General features: G+C 38.3%; 1 protein-coding gene across 6 annotated transcripts in view; it reads right to left on the reverse strand.

Annotated features, from left to right (window-relative positions):
• Positions 1-21,216, reverse strand: part of CLOCK (clock circadian regulator) — a 125,586-nt gene that overhangs the window by 91,490 nt on the left and 12,880 nt on the right. Inside the window, exon 3 of one of the 6 annotated variants that reach the window (XM_040238235.1) lies at positions 3,039-3,125. The exons of the other annotated variants lie outside the window; for them this stretch is intronic. The gene's annotated coding sequence lies outside the window, so the exon portion shown is untranslated. The remainder of the gene's footprint in view (positions 1-3,038; positions 3,126-21,216) is intronic. 6 annotated transcript variants of the gene reach the window in all.

The raw sequence follows: 21,216 nt of genomic DNA on the forward strand, positions 1-21,216 counted from the left end.
CAGTATTAAACTAGGAGTCGATTTATTGTTGGTATTAAGGTCAATGTGTTGCCAAGCTTGAACGATTAATCGATGGCTGTTTTTTAAGGCAACTATGGTGTTATTTTTACTCTCCAGATAAGGTTGTACCCTGTTTCTAAGGAGTTGAAACTTTTTAGATTAACACTTAAAAATACATTAAACTTTCTGAGTTTTTAATAGTTTGTAAAGTTGAACTAAGATCTAAGATTATTTTTTTTTTGGACAACCAGCTCTCATCAGGCTTGTTAGGCTTGTCACCTCCACTTATAAATCTTCTCAGCATTTTGCTATATAGATGAGTTTGTTCTAATAAACTGTTCGTAAGGAACTCATCTGGCTTCTGGGGATTTAGGTTCTCTTCGTAAAAAGTTTCCTAGTTAAATCATTATATAAAAAAGGTAAAAGGGGAAACGTTTATTACTTTCAATGCTTTTTTTTTATCATGCCCTTACAGTATTTTCCACATAGCACCCCAAATTTTTAAATTTCCATCTCTTATACTTTAAATACTGGGTGAATAATTTATTTAATCTGCTTATAACAGTTGAATTTGTGGGAGATTTGGGACAGATTTAAAGTATCGATAAATTACGAAACTCCTGAGGGTAAAATAAACTAGGTGGTTTTATTTACGCTAGCCTTTGATTTATCCAAGCACATTTTCTAGTATGCTTCCCTCTAGTATGATTTTATCTCTTCACACGTGTTTGGTACTTGCTAAGAGGTTATAAAGGTTATTAATAATTGAGGAGGGTGATGGGTGGAGTGTGCATGCTTGATGGCCTGATGCAACTAGGCACTCTTCTTAATTTATTACCATAGCCTCCTTTGGTTTTTAGTTTCATAAAAACTTTCGTATAATAAGTTCTTGAAATAGAAAATATAGTCCATTTCCTCCCATCCCACAAGTTACATTTTGACCTAATATTTTTATGTGTAATAATTATACTTTCTATTATTCCTTTTTAGAGTTTCCTGAAGACAGCAGTATACAGACTGAATTAGCAAATGCTGGTGAGCTTTATCAGGGTTTATCAATTATAGAGCAGGCTCCTCTAGAGGGGTATGAAGCACCATCAAGTCTCTCGAGTTTTAAGCTATTGCTAATAGAACTCTGGCAAATAATTCTGTTACTGTAATTATCTGAGTTTAGGGCTAAGCATATGGGTTATCTAATCCTGGTTTGAGTCTTAGCTGTCATGTGATCAAGAACTGTTAAAGTCACTTTTGTAGTTTATTTTTATTTTAGCTATAGCTTTTTACGGTTTAGCTAGAACTTTTTTATTTTTCTTTAACACAATTTACACTGGTTTTCTATTAATTTGAGTTAATCATATGACCGCAGTGGCTAGCACAAAATTTACTAACCCTAAATAACATAACTAAGTCCAATTTTCATTCATGGCTTAATTTTTATCACTGCTGTTTCCCATGAGGGTGTGGTTTAAGCAAGGCAATATGACCTACTATTTTTGTGTGCTTGATTATCTGCTTCTTTCAATCATGATTTAGAGGACAGCCTGTTGAAGCAGGATTCCCAGCTGGTGCTAGTGGTAAAGAACCTGCCTGCCAATTCAGGAGACATAAGAGACATGGGTTTGATCCATGGGTTGGGAAGATCCCCTGGAGGAGGGCATGGCAACCCATTCCAGTATTCTTGCCTGGAGAATCCCATGGACAGAGGAACCAGGCGGGCTATAGTCCACTGGATTGCAAAGCTGGACACAACTGAAGCGACTTGCATGCACGCACTGCTTAAGACATTATGGTAACACTAAAAACTGGTAAAAAACTGAGAGTACTATTTTAATTTTCTTCCTAATATGCCCATTTACATTCACTTTAGAAGAAAAGTAATACCAGAATCAACTTATTGCCCGCTTGAAAACAGCAACACAGGTCTAGTGAGAATATGGATTCCACTTTCCAGGATAGAAAAAAAGTGTAAGTTCACTCACTGAGAATTGCTTATTAACTCTTGTCTCCCTCTAATTTTCCCCAACTCATTTCTTATCTTAGCACTCAATCTATAAATACTTTTCCAACTAGGTAGAGCAGAGGTCAGCTAACTTACTCTATGCTGCTGCTGCTGCTAAGTCGCTTCAGTCATGTCTGACTCTGTGCAACCTTACAGATGGCAGCCCAACAGGCTCCTCCGTCCCTGGGATTCTCCAGGCAAGAACACTGGAGTGGGTTGCCATTTCCTTCTCCAATTTACTCTATAAAGGGTCATAAAGTAAATATTTTTGGCTTTCTGGGCCCTAAGGTCTCTGATGCACCTCCCTAACTCTGCCTCTATAGCCTGAAAATAGCATACACAATGTGTAAAAAAAATAAGATTGGCTGTATTTCAATAAAGCTTTATTCATAAACAGTAAACGTGAGTTTCATATAATTTCAACATACTGCAAAGTAGTATTCTTCTTCCAGGATTTTTTTCCACCAACCATTTAAAAATGTAAAGACTATTCTTAGTTCACAGGTCATACAAAACAGGCAGTAGGCTGGATTTGGTAGTGTGTCCCTGAGTTTGAGTCTTAGCTGGACTTAGGATGGACAGACCTGCTTATAAGCTGGAGTTGTAGCAGGTGACTGGCCAGTCTTTACCTCAGTCAACTGATCTCTAAACCTAAAATCTGACACAAAATAATCCTTAGTCTACTTTCATTCATTTGCAAATCACCTTTCTCTCAAAAAAGAAAAGACAAGTTGTAGTTCTTACTTTCAGATGGTAACTTTGAAGAATTTCAAGAACTGCTGAAATACATCTGGATATCATTATCTTTCAATGAATAATTTTTCACTTATCTTGAGAATAAAAATTCTAAAGATAAATAAAAGCTATCAAAGAAGTTAGCAGGCTATGCTCTAAATGTTTTTTATAATAATCTGTCCTATGCTCCTTGCAAGGAGATTGCAAACCTCACTGTACCCAATATTTATGTCAAAAAAAAAAAAGAAGAGAAGGCATACTTCTGAGCTCAAAATGAAGACTGAAGATATCTAGTGAAACTCACCAAGTTGTAAAGATTCATCTAAAAGGAATGCAGAATTTTCCAAAGTCATCTTACACTGTGACAAAATCAGCTTCTAAGTTTCAGCAGCTTTACAGGGAAAAAAAAAAAATCCATGAAACAAGGGCAGCTATGGAAATAATGTTAACCGAATTCTAAGTAACAATACTGCCAATTTTTTTTTTCCATCCACGTATACCACATAAATTGAGGTTTCCTATGTGCCAGGAATTGGGGATGCAGCAATGAACATGTCAGATTCTATCAGCCCCTCTGGAGCTCAGTCTGTAGGGTCACTTCAAATGGGAAGAAAGGTTTTAAAACCATGATGGTGTGAAAGGGGAGCATGGCAGAGACACAAACTAGTCTGGTGGGAATTTGTTATAAAATGTCTCCTAAAAAAGAGGCAATTAATTCAAGCATGAGTAGGATCTGACCAAATAAAGCAACTAGGGAGGGGAGAGAAAGAATATGTTACATTAAACGGAATAGCATGTTCAAAGGGGCAGATGTAGGAGAGGATATGGCATCTGTGTGAAAGTAAAAGAAGTCGAGTGTGGTTGCTCAGAGTAAGAAAAGAGATGAGAAGGTCATTCTCTGAGATGAGATATGGGCAAAGGAAGAAAGTAAGGAGTTAAAACAATTTGCTCTGCATCACTCAGTCACACAGAGCTAACAGGCAGAGTTCATTTTAAGCCCTCACCACTTGACTGCAATATAATAACTATTCTGCAGCTCTTCTCAGTCCTCTATCATCAAGGGTCTTCGAAGAGGACCCCTGGAAAGAAAGTTGATGGAAAGTCTTAAGGAGGATGATCCTTTCATGGAGCTTTTGCAAGGGCCTGAGAGAAAAGTGCCAACCTCACTATGAATGGAAGAATTGATCAACCAACCATCAGGAGCCCTCCTGCAAAATGAAGCAAAAGAAGAGTCCCAGCACCATCCTCAATTACTAATGAATAGTTGTTAAGCATTTTATTATGTGTGAAGTCTAGCTGTAAGTGCTTTACATGTATTAACTAATTTAATCCTCACAACATCCCTATGAGATAGGTGCTTTTTATTACTCTCTATTTCCAGTATGGTTTTATGAACAGTCCAATGATCATCATTAATTTTTATTAACAATTGAAATGAAAATTAGAAATGTTAATGATACTTCTTTCCACCATATTAAAAGAATTTTAATTACCCTTCAATAGGAAAAGTACTATTTTAAAGATTGATTAACAGAAACAAAAAATTTCACAACATTAATTGAGTTATTTCTCTTTTAACTAGCAGTTCCGTTAGACAAGGAGTTGGAAATTCTGTTCCTTGCTCATTCATTCACTTACTATGACAGGTTCTACATATCCAATGATAAGGGGGTAAAAACACCAAATTCCTGCCCTCATGGAGTTTTACTCACTGAAATGAAAACTGATACCCCCTAGCAATTATGGTTTTATAACATATCCTACTTATAAAATGTTCTTATGTAAAGAGTCAAACTATTTGCTTTTTCCAGTTTTTCTATGGTGTTTCCAGTCGTCATGTACAAATGTGAGAAATGGACCATAATAAAGTTGAGTGCCAAAGAACTGATGCTTTCGAATTGTGGTGCTGCAGAAGACCCTTGAGGGTCTCTTGGACTACAAGGAGATCCAACCAGTCAATCCTAAAGGATATTAACACTGAATATTCATTGAAGGACTGATGCTGAAGCTGAAGCCCCAATACTTTGGTCACCTGATGTTAAGAGCCAATTCACTGGAAAAGACCCTGATGCTGGGCAAGACTGCGGGCAGGAGGAGAAGGGGGCAAAAGAGGATGAGATCACTGGATGGCATCACCGACTCAATGAACATGAGTTGAGCAAACTGCAGGAGATAGTGAAGGACAGGGAAGCCTGGCATGCTGCAGTCCATGGGGTCACAAAGAATCAGACACAACTTAGCGACTAAACAACAACAACACAGAGTCAAACTACAGAATCAAATCTTTATATTGTATATTCTTAATAGTTGCAGTGTCACATCCAGGGGCGAAAAAAATCTTCAATAGAAATTAAAACTGTTTCTTGCCTTCTAAAGCACAATGCTCTACTCTTGGGTCACATGGAACAGACCATAAAGGAAAAAAAAGTCTAAAAAGGGCCTTTAAAGGAATAATAAAGAAAAAAAAAAGCTTGAGAAACACTGCTTTAGATCAAACTTTCAATTTAAATCAATACAGAAAAGGAGTAAGTAAAATTACATCCAGAAGAAGCAACCAGATAAATTCAGAATGAGAAATATTCTATAGAACTGACCTAGTTTCTTTTATATATATATATATATATATATATATATATGTGTGTGTGTGTGTGTATATACTTAGAAATATTTGTGGATGAATTAGATGTGGAATATGCTTCAAAAAGATTCAGAAGAAGGTACATAGCTGAAGGTATATATGAAACAAGACAGGTCCTGAGTTGTTATTAAAGCTGAGAGTGCATCATTCTATTCTGTACTACTGTTCTATATGTATTCCATTAACCAAAAGCGTGTCTTATTTGAAGAAGATTTTGAATACTTAACAAACTGGAGCAGAACTGTATAATACATAGCTGGTACAAACATTTTCTATCAAAGGTGATCTACAAACCAATATCACTCTTCTCCCGAATAAACTGTACTCATAAGAAAAAAAGTACTCAAGAAACATAACAACTAACTGCTAATATCCCATCTGAATTCTGAGTCAAACAATAGAAAAAGGTATTTTTCAAACAAGTAGAAAAGATATGAATAAGAACTAGGTAATATATAATATTAAGAACCTATGGTTAATTTGGTTAGATATGATAGAATTTATATAAGAAAATATCTTTACTTTTTAAAAAAACATATAGAAGTATTTTACCCTCCATGGTGGCTGAGGCGATAAAGAATCTGCCCACAATGCGAGAGACACGGGTCTGATCCTGGGTAAAGAAGATCCCCTAGAGAAGGAAATCACTACCCACTCCAGTATTCTTGCCTGGGAAATCACACGGACAGAGGAGCTGGTGGGCTAGTCTGTGGGATCACAAACAGCTCAGTTCAGTTCAGTTCAGTGCAGTCGCTCAGTCGTGTCCGATTCTTTGCGACCCCATGAATCGCAGCACGCCAGGCCTCTCTTGTCGATCAGCATCTCCCAGAGTTCACTCAAACTCACGTCCATCGAGTCGGTGATGCCATCCAGCCATCTCATCCTCTGTCGTCCCCTTTTCCTCCTGCACCCAATCCCTCCCAGCATCAGAGTCTTTTCCAATGAGTCAACTCTACGCATGAGGCAGCCAAAGTACTGGAGTCTCAGCTTTAGCATCATTCCTTCCAAAGAAATTCCAGGGCTGATCCCCTTTAAATGGACTGGTTGGATCTCCTTGCAGTCCAAGGAACTCTAAAGAGTCTTCTCCAACACCACAGAATCAAAAGCATCAATTCTTCAGCGCTTAGCTTTCTTCACAGTCCAACTCTCACATCCATACATGACCACTGGAAAAACCATAGCCTTGACTAGATGGACCTTTGCTGGCAAAGTAATGTCTCTGCTTTTCAATAAGCTATCTAAGTTGGTCATAACTTTTCTTCCAAGGAGTAAGCGTCTTTTAATTTCATGGCTGCAGTCACCATCTCCAGTGATTTTGGAGCCCAAACAAATAAAGTCTGACACTGTTTCCCCATCTATTTCCCATGAAGTGATGGGACCACATGCCATGATCTTAGTGTTCTGAATGTTGAGCTTTAAGCCAACTTTTTCACTCTCCTCTTTCACTTTCATCGAGAGGCTTTTTAGTTCCTCTTCACTTTCTGCCATAAGGGTGGTGTTATCTGCATATCTGAGGTTATTGATATTTCTCCCGGCAATCCTGATTCCAGCTTGTGGTTCTTCCAGCCCAGTGTTTCTCATGATATACTCTGCATATAAGTTAAATAAGCAGGGTGACAATATAGAGCCTTGACATACTCCTTTTCCTATCTGAAACCAGTCTGTTTTTCCATGTCCAGTTCTAACTGTTGCTTCCTGACCTGCATATAGGTTTCTCAAGAGGCAGGTCAGGTGGTCTGGTATGTCCATCTCGTTCAGAATTTTCCACAGTTTATTGTGATCCACAAAGTCAATAAAGTCAACAAAGTCAATAAGGCAGAAATAGATGTTTTTCTGGAACTCTCTTGCTTTTTCCATGATCCAGCGAATGTTGGCAATTTGATCTCTGGTTCCTCTGCCTTTTCTAAAACCAGCTTGAACATCTGGAAGTTCATGGTTCACATATTGCTCAAGCCTGGCTTGGAGAATTCTGAGCATTACTTTACTAGCATGTGAGATGAGTGCAATTGTGTGGTAGTTTGAGCATTCTTTGGCACTGCCTTTCTTTGGAATTGGAATGAAAACTGACCTTTTCCAGTCCTGTGGCCACTGCTGAGTTTTCCAAATTTGCTGGCATATTGAGTGCAGCACTTTCACAGCATCATCTTTCAGGATTTGAAATAGCTCCACTGGAATTCCATCACCTCCACTAGCTTTGTTTGTAGTGATGCTTTCTAAGGCCCACTTGACTTCACATTCCAGGATGTCTGGCTCTAGGTGAGTGATCACACCATCGTGATTATCTTGGTCATGAAGATCTTTTTTGTACAGTTCTTCTGTGTATTCTTGCCACCTCTTCTTAACATCTGCTTCTGTTAGGTCCATACCATTTCTGTCCTTTATCGAGCCTATCTTTGCATGAAATGTTCCCTTGGTATCTCTATTTTCTTGAAGCGATCTCTAGTCTTTCCCATTCTGTTGTTTTCCTCTATTTCTTTGCATCGATCACTGAGAAAGGCTTTCTTATCTCTTCTTGCTATTCTTTGGAACTCTGCATTCAGATACTTATATCTTTCCTTTTCTCCTTTGCTTTTCACTTCTCTTCTTTTCACAGCTATTTGTAAGGCCTCCCCAGACAGCCATTTTGCTTTTTTGCATTTCTTTTCCTTGGGGATGGTCTTCATCCCTGTCTCCTGTACAATGTCAGCAACCTCAGTCCATAGTTTATCAGGCACTCTATCAGATCTAGTCCCTTAAATCTATTTCTCACTTCCACTGTATAATCATTAGAGATTTAATTTAGGTCATACCTGAATGGTCTAGTGGTTTTCCCTACTTTCTTCAATTTAAGTCTGAATTTGGCAATAAGGAGCTCATGATCTGAGCCCCACGTCCAAGGAGCGGTGGCTGCGCGGGTGCAGGAGGGCCTAGAGGAGCTACTCTACGTTCAAGGTCAGGAGGGGCGGCGGTGAGGAGACACCCCTTGTCCAAGGTAAGGAGCAGTGGCTGCGCTTTGCTGGAGCAGCCATGAAGAGATACCCCACGTCCAAGGTAAGAGAACCCAAGTAAAACGGTAGGTGTTACGAGAAGGCATCAGAAGGCAGACACATTGAAACCATAATCACAGAAAACTAGTCAATCTAATCACACTAGGACCACAGCCTTGTCTAACTCAATGAAACTAAGCCATGCCCTGTGAGGCTGACCAAGATGGGCAGGTCATGGTGGATAGGTCTGACAGAATGTGGTCCATGGAGAAGGGAATGGCAAACCACTTCAGTATTCTTGCCTTGAACAGTATGAAAAGGCAAAATGATAGGACACTGAAAGAGGAACTCCCCAGGTTGGTAGGTGCCCAATATGCTACTGGAGATCAGTGGAGAAATAACTCCAGAAAGAATGAAGGGATGGAGCCAAAGCAAAAACAATACCCAATTGTGGGTGTGACTGGTGATAAAAGCAAGGTCCAATGCTGTAAGGAGCAATATTGCATAGGAACCTGGAATGTTAGGACCATGAATCAAGGCAAATTGGAAGTGGTCAAACAAGAGATGGCAAGAGTCAATGTCGACATTCTAGCAATCAATGAACTAAAATGGACTGGAATGGGTCAATTTAACTCAGATGACCATTATATCTACTACTGTGGGCAGGAATCCCTCAGAAGAAATGGAGTAGCCATCATGGTCAACAAAAGAGTCCAAAATGCAGTACTCGGATGCAATCTCAAAAACGACAGAATGATCTCTGTTCGTCTCCAAGGCAAACCATTCAATATCACGGTAATCCAATTCTATGCTCCAATCAGTAATGCTGAAGAAGCTGAGGTTGAACGGTTCTATGAAGACCTACAAGACCTTTTAGAACTAACACCCAAAACCGATGTCCTTTTCATTATAGGGGACTGGAATGCAAAAGTAGGAAGTCAAGAAATACCTGGAATAACAGGCAAATTTGACCTTGGAATACAGAATGAAGCAGGGCAAAGGCTAATAGAGTTTTGCCAAGAGAACGCACTGGTCATAGCAAACACCCTCTTCCAACAACACAAGAGAAGACTCTACACATGGACATCACCAGATGGTCAACACTGAAATTAGATTGATTATATTCTTTACAGCCAAAGATGGAGAAGCTCTATACAGTCAGCAAAAACAAGAGAGGGAGCTAACACTTAGAGGTATTAAAAAAATATCTTTTTATATTGTTTGAATCAGAACTTTTTACATACAGAAATATTTAGAAGTGAAGTGACAATTCCTTTCATTCTTTTTTTTTTTTCCTTAAAAAAAGAAAACCTGGAGAATGAAAGATAATGATGACAGTTTTGTCTCACTTTCCCTTTTGGAATGCCTACTGGTAAAACAGCACAGAAGTACAAAAAGTTTAAGATCTATAAAACAATAAAAAGAATGGAGTAGGAAGTTACAAAGAGATGAAATGACACAGCAGATTTCTAGAGAACAGAAAGAAGATCCAAAGTGTGTTAACAGGTTAAGCAAAACTAGGGAAAGCACAGTGCAAAATTCACACATAGAGGGACTACCATGGAGGCCTGAGTCAATCGTCCTGAGACTCTAACTCAAGTTAGCAGATAAAGAGGCTGAATACTGGTGACCTAGGAAAAAGTTACCTGTCTCCTTTCTCTGCACCCATTCCTTGGCTAGGAAAGGCCCAGTGGCACCCCGAAGTCAAAAACTATGCCACTCTTTTCTAAAGAAATCCAGCAGAAATCTGGCCTTTCTCTGCACCCATTCCTTGGCTAGGAAAGGCCGAGTGGCACCCCTAAAAACCGTGTCACTCTTTTCTAAAGAAATCCAGCAGAAATCTGGCAACCTGTTCATAAAGAAACCAGAGGAATGTTAGTGTCCAGCAAGTCTGTTGTCAATACAACAAACAGAAAGCTCCTGAGAATCACAATAAGTTCCCTGCTCTTCTGCTCTAAACCTAAACTTGCCAGCAGAGAAGACACACCATCTGTGTACTAAGAATTACCAACCAGTCTTTCCAAACAGAGAAAGCAATTAGGAAAAAAACCCACCTATCCAACAAGAAAAAAACACCCCACTGTAGCTATAGAAAGTAATCAAGACATTCCTGTAGCAATATACATGAGTCAACTATGTAATTTCATATGAGGAAAAACCACAGCTAGAAAAAGACAAAGGTAAATATTAAATTAACCCCAGAAGACTCACAAAGTATTCAGGTACAGAAGAAAAGGATTAAACAATCAAAATATCCTTAAGAGACTCCTAAAAAAACTGCATTCAATGAAACAAAAACAGAATGCTACAATGATACAGATTTTACAACCCCAAGAATTGTTGTAAATACTTTACAAATATGAACTCCTTTGCCCACAAAGTAGTTATCCTCATTTCATAGTTCAGAAACAGAGCACAGAAAGGTTAAATAATTTACCTAAGGTCATACAGTTATTACGTAGTGGAGCTGGGATCTTAACAAACACAGTCTAGCGGTCTAGTTCTATTTAACAACTATCCCATGTTGCCTCTTGAAATAATACAAACAGAAAATAAGCAAAGATACTGGAATACTTACAATCTGCTTACAGACATTCACAGAAAAGCAGTAACATCTAGCTAAAGAAATCTATAAAAATAAGGAATAAAAAGACAATGACAGAAAACATAAGAGATATGACATAAGGATCAAACCAGAAAGCCAATATTCTGCTGATGAGCATTTCAAAGTGAAAGAACATAGGAAACCAAGAAATATTACCAAAAAACAGTGAGAACATTTCCCGTACCTGAATGGAAACACCTGCATTTCAACAGAAAAGGTCTATCAACTCTAGAGAGTTCAGATAGAATAACAACAACTCATACCTAGACACAGGGCTTCACTGAGGGCACAATGGTAAAGAATCCGCCTGCCAATGTAGCAGACACAGGCAATGTGGGTTCGATCCCTGGGTTGGGAAGATCCCCTGCAGGAAAAAATGGTAACCACTCTAGTATTCTTACCTAAAAAATTCCATGGATAGAGGAGCCTGGCAGGCTACAGCAATGGGGTCGCAAAAAGAGTCAGACACAAGTGACCTACTGGGCATATACCTAGATATGTAACTATAAAAGTCCAGAACTACAAAGACACAGTAAAATACTAAAGTTTCCAAAGAGAGAGAGGGAAAGGGTTATTAAAATATAACAAGACTCAGAGTAGCATCAGATTTCCTACCATCTTGATCTAAACAGAACAGAGAAAAGCTCCTAAGTTCAAAAGGAAATTCACTCTGGATCTAAATCTCTACACTCAAACTATCAAGCAATTATGAACCAGGTGAAAGCCATGTTTAGGCATTCAAGAATGTTTACATCTTAAGTATCCTGTATATTGGAGTTAATCTGGAACATATTCCAGCAAAAAGGAGGAGAATGCCATGAAACAGGAAGATGCGAATCTAAGGAACAGTAAATCTAACCCAGAAATGCAGTGAAAGAATATCTCAGAATGTCAGATACTCAGCAGGCTTCCTTCTTATGAAGACTGAAGGAAGAAGTAGGAAAACTCTAAAAGGGATATCTCTAGGAAAACTAGGGATTCCTTCCAACAAATAAGATACTGTGATTCAAGCAGGGAACATTTCTACCAAGGAAAAAAGGGAATTACAGACTACAGGAGGAGAAGATGAACAAGATTAAACAACTCAGAATATAAGGCAAACTAGAGGCATGATTGTGAAAAAATTTGCCCTAAGATAACCAAACTTACCTTGATATCCTATATTTTTTTTTTTGAGTTCCATTATAACTTTGTACTCATGAAAAACAAACAGCTCAATGAGTAACTGTAATTTATTGTGTTCAGCTTTTAGAATCAACCTACTGAAAAGCCTGAATGTTTTTTTTGTTTGTTTTGGCCATACCATGCAGCATGCAGGGTCTCAGTTCCCCAACCAGGGATCAAACCTGTGCCCTCTGCATTGGGAGCGTGGAGGCTTAACCACTGCAATGTCTTAAATCTCCTTATACAACAGAATAAAAATGTTATGTGATCAACCTGGTCAAACACAAAAGAAAAGGTAGAAATGAAAGTGAAGGAGAAGAAAAGACAAGATAGAGAAATGGATAAAGGCCCTACTATCCTTATCTTACATAGTAGGGACTTAAAATATAATGTCTAAGAAGCATTTTATTTACAACTGCACAGGTACCAAATGAAAGAACTAATTATACTGTTTCAAACTTTGGGATGAAGAGAGATGTGTGATTAAGGACAGCAAAAGTAAGCTAAATCTTCATCGCTCTCAGCAAAATCAAGAGAATAATTACCCGATATGCGAGACAGCAGAAGAGACACAGATGTAAAGAACAGACTTTTGGACTCTGGGAGAGGGAGAGGGTGGGATGATTTGGGAGAATGGCACTGAAACATGTATACTATCATGTAAGAAACGAATCGCTAGTCTAGGTTCGATACAGGATACAGGATGCTTGGGGCTGATGCACTGGGATGACCCAGAGAGATGATATGGGGAGGGTAATGGGAGGGGGGTTCGGGGTGGGAACTCATGTACACCTGTGGTGGATTCATGTCAATGTATGGCAAAACCAACACAGTATTGTAAAGTAAAAAAATAAAATTTAAAAAATAATAATAAAGTGAATTAATTAAGAAATAAACTTTACCTGCCTCCTGAGAAACCTATATGCAGGTCAAGAAGCAACAGTTAGAACTGGACATGGAACGATGGACCAGTTCAAAATTAGGAAAGGAATACATCAAGGTTATAAATTGTTGCCCTGCTTATTTAACTTCTATGCAGAGTACATCATGAGAAATGCTAGACTGGATGAAGCGCAAGCTGGAATCAAGATTGCCGGAGAAACATCAATAACCTCAGGTATGCAGATAACACCACCCTTATGGCAGAAAGTGAAGAGGGACTAAAGGGCCTGTTGATGAAGGTGAAAGAGGAGAGTGAAAAAGCTGGCTTAAAACTCAACATTCAAAAAACTAACATAATGGCATCTGGTCCCATAACTTCATGGCAAATAGATGGGGAAAAAATGTAAACAGACTTTATTTTCTTGGGCTCCAAAATCACTGCAAATGGTGACTGCAGCCATGACATTAAAAGACACTTGCTCCTTGAAAGAAAGGTTATGACACACCTAGACAGCATATTGAAAAGCAGAGACATTACTTTGCAGACAAAGGTCCGCATAGTCAAAGCTATGGTTTTTCCAGTGGTCATGTATGGACGTGAGAGTTGGACCATGAAGAAAGCTGAGCGCCGAAGAATTGATGCTTTTGAACTGTGGTGCTGGAGAAGACTCTTGACAGTAATCTTGGACAGCAAGGAGATCAAACCAATCAATCCTAAAGGAAATCAATCCTAAATATTCATTGGAAGGACTGATGCTAATGCTGAAGCTTCAATACCACCTAATGTGAAGAGCTGACTCATTAGAAAAGACCGTGATGCTGGGAAAGATTGAAGGCAGGAGAAGGGGAAGACAGAGGATGAGATGGTTGGATGGCATCACTGACTCAATGGACATGAGTTTGAGCAAGCTCCAGGAGATGGTGAAGGACAGGGAAGCCTGGCATGCTGCAGTCCATAGGGTCACCAAGAGTTGGACACAACTGAGAGACTGAACAATGACAACAATTCAACAAATAAAAGCAGATCTCAATAAAGAAAAGCCTAGAACCAGGTGGCTTCACAGGAAAAAATTCTCCAAAACATTTAAAAAAGAGTATACCAATCCTCCTCAAACGTTTCCAAATAATTAAACAGGAAGGAACGTTTCCAACTCATTTCATGATGCCAGCACTACTACCCTGATACCAAAAGCAGAAAAAGACACACAAAAAAAAATATAGACCAATATTCCTGACAAATACTGATGCAAAAATCCTCAGACAAAATACTAACAAGTCAAAATCAATAGCACATTAAATGGATTATATACCATGATCACATGGTATTTATATCCAGAATGCAAGGATGATTTGAACCATGAAAATCAATCACTGTCATATACCACATCAACCAAATGAAGATGGTGGGGAAGATGACGTCAAGTAATGAAGGCATTTGAAAACATAAAACATTCTTTCACAATAAAAACACTAAACAAACTAGAAACAGAAGCAAACCACCTCAACGTAACAACAGCCATATATGAAATAGTCATAGCTAACATCATATTCAATAATAAAAAATGAAAGCTTCTGGACTGAAAGAAAACTGAAAAATTATAGACAAAGCAAGGATACCTATTCGCATCACTTGTATCCAACATAGAGCTGGAAATCCTAGCTAAAGCAACTAGGCAAGAAGAGAAACAAAAAATCATTCAAATATGGAAGGACGAAGCAAAAAATTACCTCTGTTCACAGATTGTATGATCATATATGCAGAAAACCCTAAACATTTCACACGTAAAAAGATGGTTAAAACAAATGATTTTAGCAAAGTTGCCCAATACAAACTCAACACTCAAAAATAAATTCTGTTGCTAAACATTAATAATGAACAATCTACCTGGAGAAGGAAATGGCAATCCACTCCAGCACTCTTGCCTGGAAAATCCCATGGACGGAGGAGCCTGATAGGCTACAGTCCATGGGGTCGCAAAGAGTCGGACACGACTGGGCGACTTCACTTTCACTTTCCCCTTGCAGAGCTGTTGGGATGAAGTGAGAGGCTATGTATAGCATCTGTCCAGGGTAGCCTGTGTTGGGTGCTCAGGCCAGTGCCATCAACAGCATAGCACTCACCAAGTTCCTATGCTGCCGGGCTGCTGGACTTGACGCTCCAAGGCTAGCCTGCCTGCCAGGAATGGCCCAGAGCCCAGGTCCTGCATCACTGGGTGACTTCAGTTTTGACCTCCCCACCTGTAGCTGTCAGGCATAACTGCAGCCTCCCTTGCTCTTGACTTCACATCTGCCACAGGCTGAAAAGAAAATTCCCAAGCGTGTAGCATGTCCAGGTTCTGTTTAAACAGGTTGGGGTGCTCTGAATATGGCTAGAGGAACCCAGTGGCTGGGTCTTCATGTTATTTCTACCACTTTGGCCTTCCCCGCCTTTTTTCAGCTCCACAGCCCTGTGTGTGTTCTTCCGGGCCAGGCCCACAGGGTTTACTAGGAAGCAGCAGCCCGCTCTTCCGGCCGGCACAGCTGAGCCTGCAAAGGATGTGCTTAGTACCTCCTGTCCTTACCCTTCCTTCCAGCCCTTCCTAGCCCTCTGCGTGTGGGGTTCTGACCATCTTTAAACTTGAGGAGCACAGCCAGAGGGAAGACAGTTTCCTCCCACAGGTGACTGTTTCCAAACCAGCTATGATCTCCTTGTTACCACCACCCTCCTGCCCTCCCCTGAGGCTCTTAGGGCAGAAGGAATGAATGATGTAGAAAAATACTTCTAGGTAAGAAACATGGTTTTTCTTTGATAGGGGGAAAAAAGGGCACAGCAGTGTTGAAACAGTTTTAAGTTTAATTTGTTGATACATGGTCTGTACTTAGACAAACATTAAAGTTCTACAACATACATAATAATGTCAACATGGGAAAATACCAACTTTGTCATTGCACATACCAATAAATAAATACATTTGCTCCAGAAAAAAAAAAAAAAAATAATGAACAATCTAAAATGGAAATTTAAGTAGACAACTACATTTACAATAGCAATCCCCCCCAAAAAATGTAGGAATAAAGTTAACCAGAGAGGTGAAAACATGTACAGTGAAAACTATAAAACATAGCTAAAAGAAATCAAAAGATAATCTATGTTTGTGGACTGGAAGACATGTGGAAAATTCTTAAAGAGATGGTAATACCAGACCACCTGAACTGCCTCCTAAGAAATCTGTATGCAGGTCAAGAAGCAACAGTTAGAACTGGATATGGAACAACAGACTGGTTCCAAATAGGAAAAGGAGTACGTCAAGGCTTGTTTATTTATATGCTTATTTAACATATATGCAGAGTACATCATGAGAAACACTGGACTGGAAGAAACACAAGCTGGAATCAAGATTGCTGGGAGAAATATCAATAACCTCAGATATGCAGATGACATCACCGTTATGGCAGAAAGCGAAGAAGAACTAAAGAGCCTCTTGATGAAAGTGAAAGAGGAGAGTGAAAAAGTAGGCTTAAAACTCAACATTCAGAAAACTAAGATCATGGCACCTGGTCCCATCACTTCATGCTAAATAGATGGGGAAACAATGGAAACAGTGACAGACTTTATTTTTGGGAGCTCCAAAATCACTGCAGATGGAGACTGCAGCCATGAAACTAAAAGACACTTTCTCCTTGGAAGAAAAGTTATGACAAACCTAGACAGCATATTAAAAAGCAGAGACATTACTTTGCCAACAAAGGTCCATCTGGTCAAAGCTGTGGTTTTTCCAGTGGTCACGTATGGATATGAGAGTTGGACTATAAAGAAAGCTGAGTGCCAAAAAATTAATGCTTTTGAACTGTGGTGTGGAGAAGACTCTTGAGAGTCCCTTGGACTGCAAGGAGATCCAACCAGTCCATCCTAAAGGAAATCAGTCCTGAATAGTCCTTTGAAGGATTGATGCTCTAACTGAAACTCCAATACTCTGGCCACCTCGTGCTAAGAACTGACTCACTGGAAAAGACCCTGATGCTGGGAAAGATTGAAGGCGGGAGGAGAAGGAGACAGCAGAGGATGAGATGGTTGGATGGCATCACCAACTCAATGGACAGAGTTTGAGTAAGCTCTGGGAGTTGATGATGGGCAGGGAAGCCTGGCATGCTGCAGTCCATGGGGTCACAAAGAGTTGGACACAACCAAGTGATGGAACTGAACTGAAAATGTTCATACTATACAAAGTGCTCTATAGATTCAACATAATCTCTATTAAAATTTCACTAGCATTTTTTGCAGGAGTGAAAAAACAACCACTCATATGATTCATATGGAGTCTCAAAGTTTTCCAAAATAATACCAAACAGCCCAAAAGGTATGTTGAAAAAAATAATAATACTGGAAGATTCACACTTCCAAATTTCAAAACATACTACAAAGCAATAGTGATCAAGACAGTGTGGTGTTGGTATAATGACAGATATGTAACACCACTGAAACAAAATACAGAGCCCAGAAACAAATTGTTGCACATATGACCAAATGATCTTCAACAAGGGTACCAAGACTACACAAGGGAAAAAGGACAGTCTCCTCAACAAATGGTGATGGAAAAACCGGATACTCACACAAAAATTACCTCAAGATGGATTAAAGATTTAAACATAAGATATAAAACTATAAAAGCCCTAGAAGAAAACATAGAGGAAAACTCCAGACATTGAACTTGGCAATGCTTTCCAGGATATGACATTTTACTAAACGTTTTCTACACGTTCTGTAGTTCCCTCGCTTCTTTTCTTCATCTTTTGTTGTCTTTCTTTGTGAATTGATGTCTGACCAACTAAAGTTATCAGAGCATTAATTTTAAGTGGCATTAGTAGGCTAGTATGAGTGAAATCTCTCAACTGGCACAATCCAGACAATCTGCATTTGGGCAACTAATTTATAATGTGAAGTAATACTCCAATTTACAGTTTAGTATTTAAGGATAAATTAGTAATAGCATATTCCCTAAATACATAGTTTCTGCATTTACTTATGTTAAAAAAATTACTGGGAGATATTATGGCCGGGCATTTTAGTCTACGGCTATATGACTGAACAAGACAAAGCCTCTACCGTTAAAAACTGTGGCTTATGTTAGCAACACAATATTTTCATTTTCATTCTTATAAAATCTACAGAAAGCATTCACTAGCAACATCTGTACAGAATTTTAAAATATCAAGGCTTTCCAAAAGCCCTGTAGTGAGAGACAGAGTGAGCCTAGCTTAAGGATGAAAAGATACTCTCCTCCAAACATATACAGGTACATGGCTTGATGGCAGCTGAAAGAATAGAATAAGCACTTGTTTCAGGCTGGGTACTGTTTCAGTGATGCCATTAGACTTTTGCTGCATACTGTAAACCAAGTAATCAAAGTAGTACAATCTATAAATGTGTTAATAAAACACATAGAACATTTCATTATTGATTTTTATAAACATGCACTAATTTTTTTTAAGACAAAGACAAATAAGAAAATATCAAAGACATATTGAAAAGCAAAGTTTCAGATTGTGTCTTAAAGTCAGGAGAGAAGTCCCCAATCTCCTACACCTTCAGCAAGCACTTTGTAATTGGTTTAAGTATAATCATAAAGAGCTTTAGTCATTAAAATGATTTAAACTACACTCCAAGGCAGAAAAAAAAAACCCTAATATTATGTCTAAAATATTGAATTTTTAAATGCTGGAAAAGCTTTTGGAGAACAAGACTTTTAGATTATAATAAAGATAAATTAGTAATGGCATATTCTCTAAATCTTTCACTACGATGGGGATCTATTTTCACTCGTTTTGATGATTTGCTACGTTAATACTGTTCCTCTAAGTTAACTGTTTAGATTTAATTCCTATGTTTAATTTTCTTATTTATGTGAAAGGTTACGTGAATTATGAAACTACAATCTACTGACAGTATCAGAGTGTCAAGTTATAAAAACTGGCTTGACTAGTCTATTTGGAAAACTGGAGAACAAACATTATACACATTCAACAAATGACACTGTGAACTAGTCTGCCTAATATAGGCTTTCAAGTAACATTAAATCAAAAAGCAAAACTTTTTCTCTTTTCCCCTAACCCTTATCTATAGTCCCTCTCTGATAGTGAATCTGCAAAAAGATGTAGTAATCTGAAAATAGATAATTATGGCAATATGTTGTGAGTAAATAATACAATATTAATTGGCATCTTATATAATAGTAAATACCTTCACTACATAAGCAGTAAAATTTTCGTATAATTATTTGTCATAAATCCTTGTTACAGATGTCATTCTTCACTTACATTTAAGATATTTCCTAGAAATTACAGAGAAATTACCTTTGAAATATATCATCAGTGCTCATGGGCTGTGAGTATAGGCTTTGATTTTTATTTCTTGACCCATGTAAGTCTCCTTTTGTTGTCTGAAAGATGTTTATTTAGATTAAAATCTTAAAGTACTCCAAATATTTCATATGAATCTTTTGTTGTTGTCGTCCAGTCACCCAGTTGTGTCTGACTCTTTGCAACACCGTGGACTGCAGCACACCAGGCCTCCCTGTCCCTCACCATCTCCTGAAGTTTGCCCAAGTTCATGTCCATTGTATCAGTGATGCCATCCAGACATCTCATCCTCTGGAGCCCTCTTCTCCTTCTGCCCTCAATCTTTCCCAGCATCAGGGACTTTTCCAATGAGTTGTCTGTTCGCATCAGATGACCAAAAATACTGGAGCTTCAGCTTCAGCATCAGCCCTTACAGTGAATATTCAGGGTTGATCTCCTTTAAGATTGACTAGTTCGATCTCCTTGCTGTCCAAAGGACTTTCAGGAGTCTTCTCCAGCACCACAGTTCGAAGGCATCAATTCTTTGGCGTTCTGCCTTCTTTACAATCCAGGTCTCACAACCATACCTGACCCCTGGGAAGACCACAGCCTTGACTATACAGACCTTTGTTGGCAGAGTAATGTTTCTGCTTTTCAACACACTGTCTAGGTCCGTCATCACTTTACTGCCAAGAAGCAATCGTCTTCTGATTTCATGGCTGCAGTCACTGTCCACAGTGATTTAGAAGCCCAACAAGAGGAAATCTGTCACTACTTCCACCTCTTCCCCTTCTATTTGCCATGCAGCAATGGGCTGGATGCCATGATCTTAGTTTTTCTAACATTTAGTCTTAAGCCAGCTCTTTCACTCTCTTCCATCATCCTCATCAAGAGGACCTTTCATTTCTCTTCACTTTCCGTGAGTACAGGCTTTGATTTTTATTTCTTGACCTAAGTAAGTGCCCTTTTGTTGTCTGAAAGATGTTTATTTAGATTAATATCTTAAAGTACTCCAAATATTGTATATGAATCTTTTACTAACTACTGAAATCAAATTAACTATTTTTGTCAATTAAAGATAAGTAGTATACACCCAAAGTCACATACTTTGGCTTACTATCCACATTTGTAAATGGAAGAGAAGACTGGCAACTGGTGTCTGAAAAAAATTACTATGTTCAGTATAAATTAACTGTAATCAAATTTTAAAAAAGGGTGCTTTCTACTTTATGCAAAGGAATAAAGTTGCACTTAACATTTATTGAATAAGAAGCTATTATGCAGAGAGAGTTTATAAGCTGCTTTTATTCTGTATGTGTATCCTATTAGTCTCTTAAAACTTGCATATTAAAACAAATAGTAAAAAACTGTAGTTCTGTTCCCTATAAGCAATCACTTTCACTTATGTGTTATAGTTTTTATATTTATCTCAATAATTATAGATAACATGTCTGTCTTTATAGCTTGATTAACTTCAAATTTTGTCTACTGACTCCTTGCTATAGAAGAGAAGGATTTAGTTCACATGTACTATCTTCAGTCTGCCTTCTTCTCACCTCATTACAAGAGCAATCAATCCTATTTGAGCATTTGAGATGTAATTAGTAAGACTGAGAAACTGAATTTTAAATTTTACTCAACTTTAATGAATTTAAATTGCTAGATGTGGCTAGTGGCTATCATACTAGATAAGTAGTTCTAAATTATTCCTAACTTTAGGAATGTACAAAAGTTTTCTTTATGATCTAGCACTCAATCAATTTTTGTATACTTTCTGTAAGTGCTTGAAAAGAAGGTATAGTCTCTATTTTGACAGTAGGATTCAGCTTATCCATCAAATTTTGCTTATTAATTAGGACATTTAGCTGTTCCATAGCCTTAATTTTTTGTTCACTTGATAACTTCAGTCTAA

This window comes from Oryx dammah, unplaced genomic scaffold (genome assembly GCF_014754425.2).
Source record: "Oryx dammah isolate SB20612 unplaced genomic scaffold, SCBI_Odam_1.1 HiC_scaffold_3, whole genome shotgun sequence".
NCBI lineage: Eukaryota > Metazoa > Chordata > Mammalia > Artiodactyla > Bovidae > Oryx > Oryx dammah.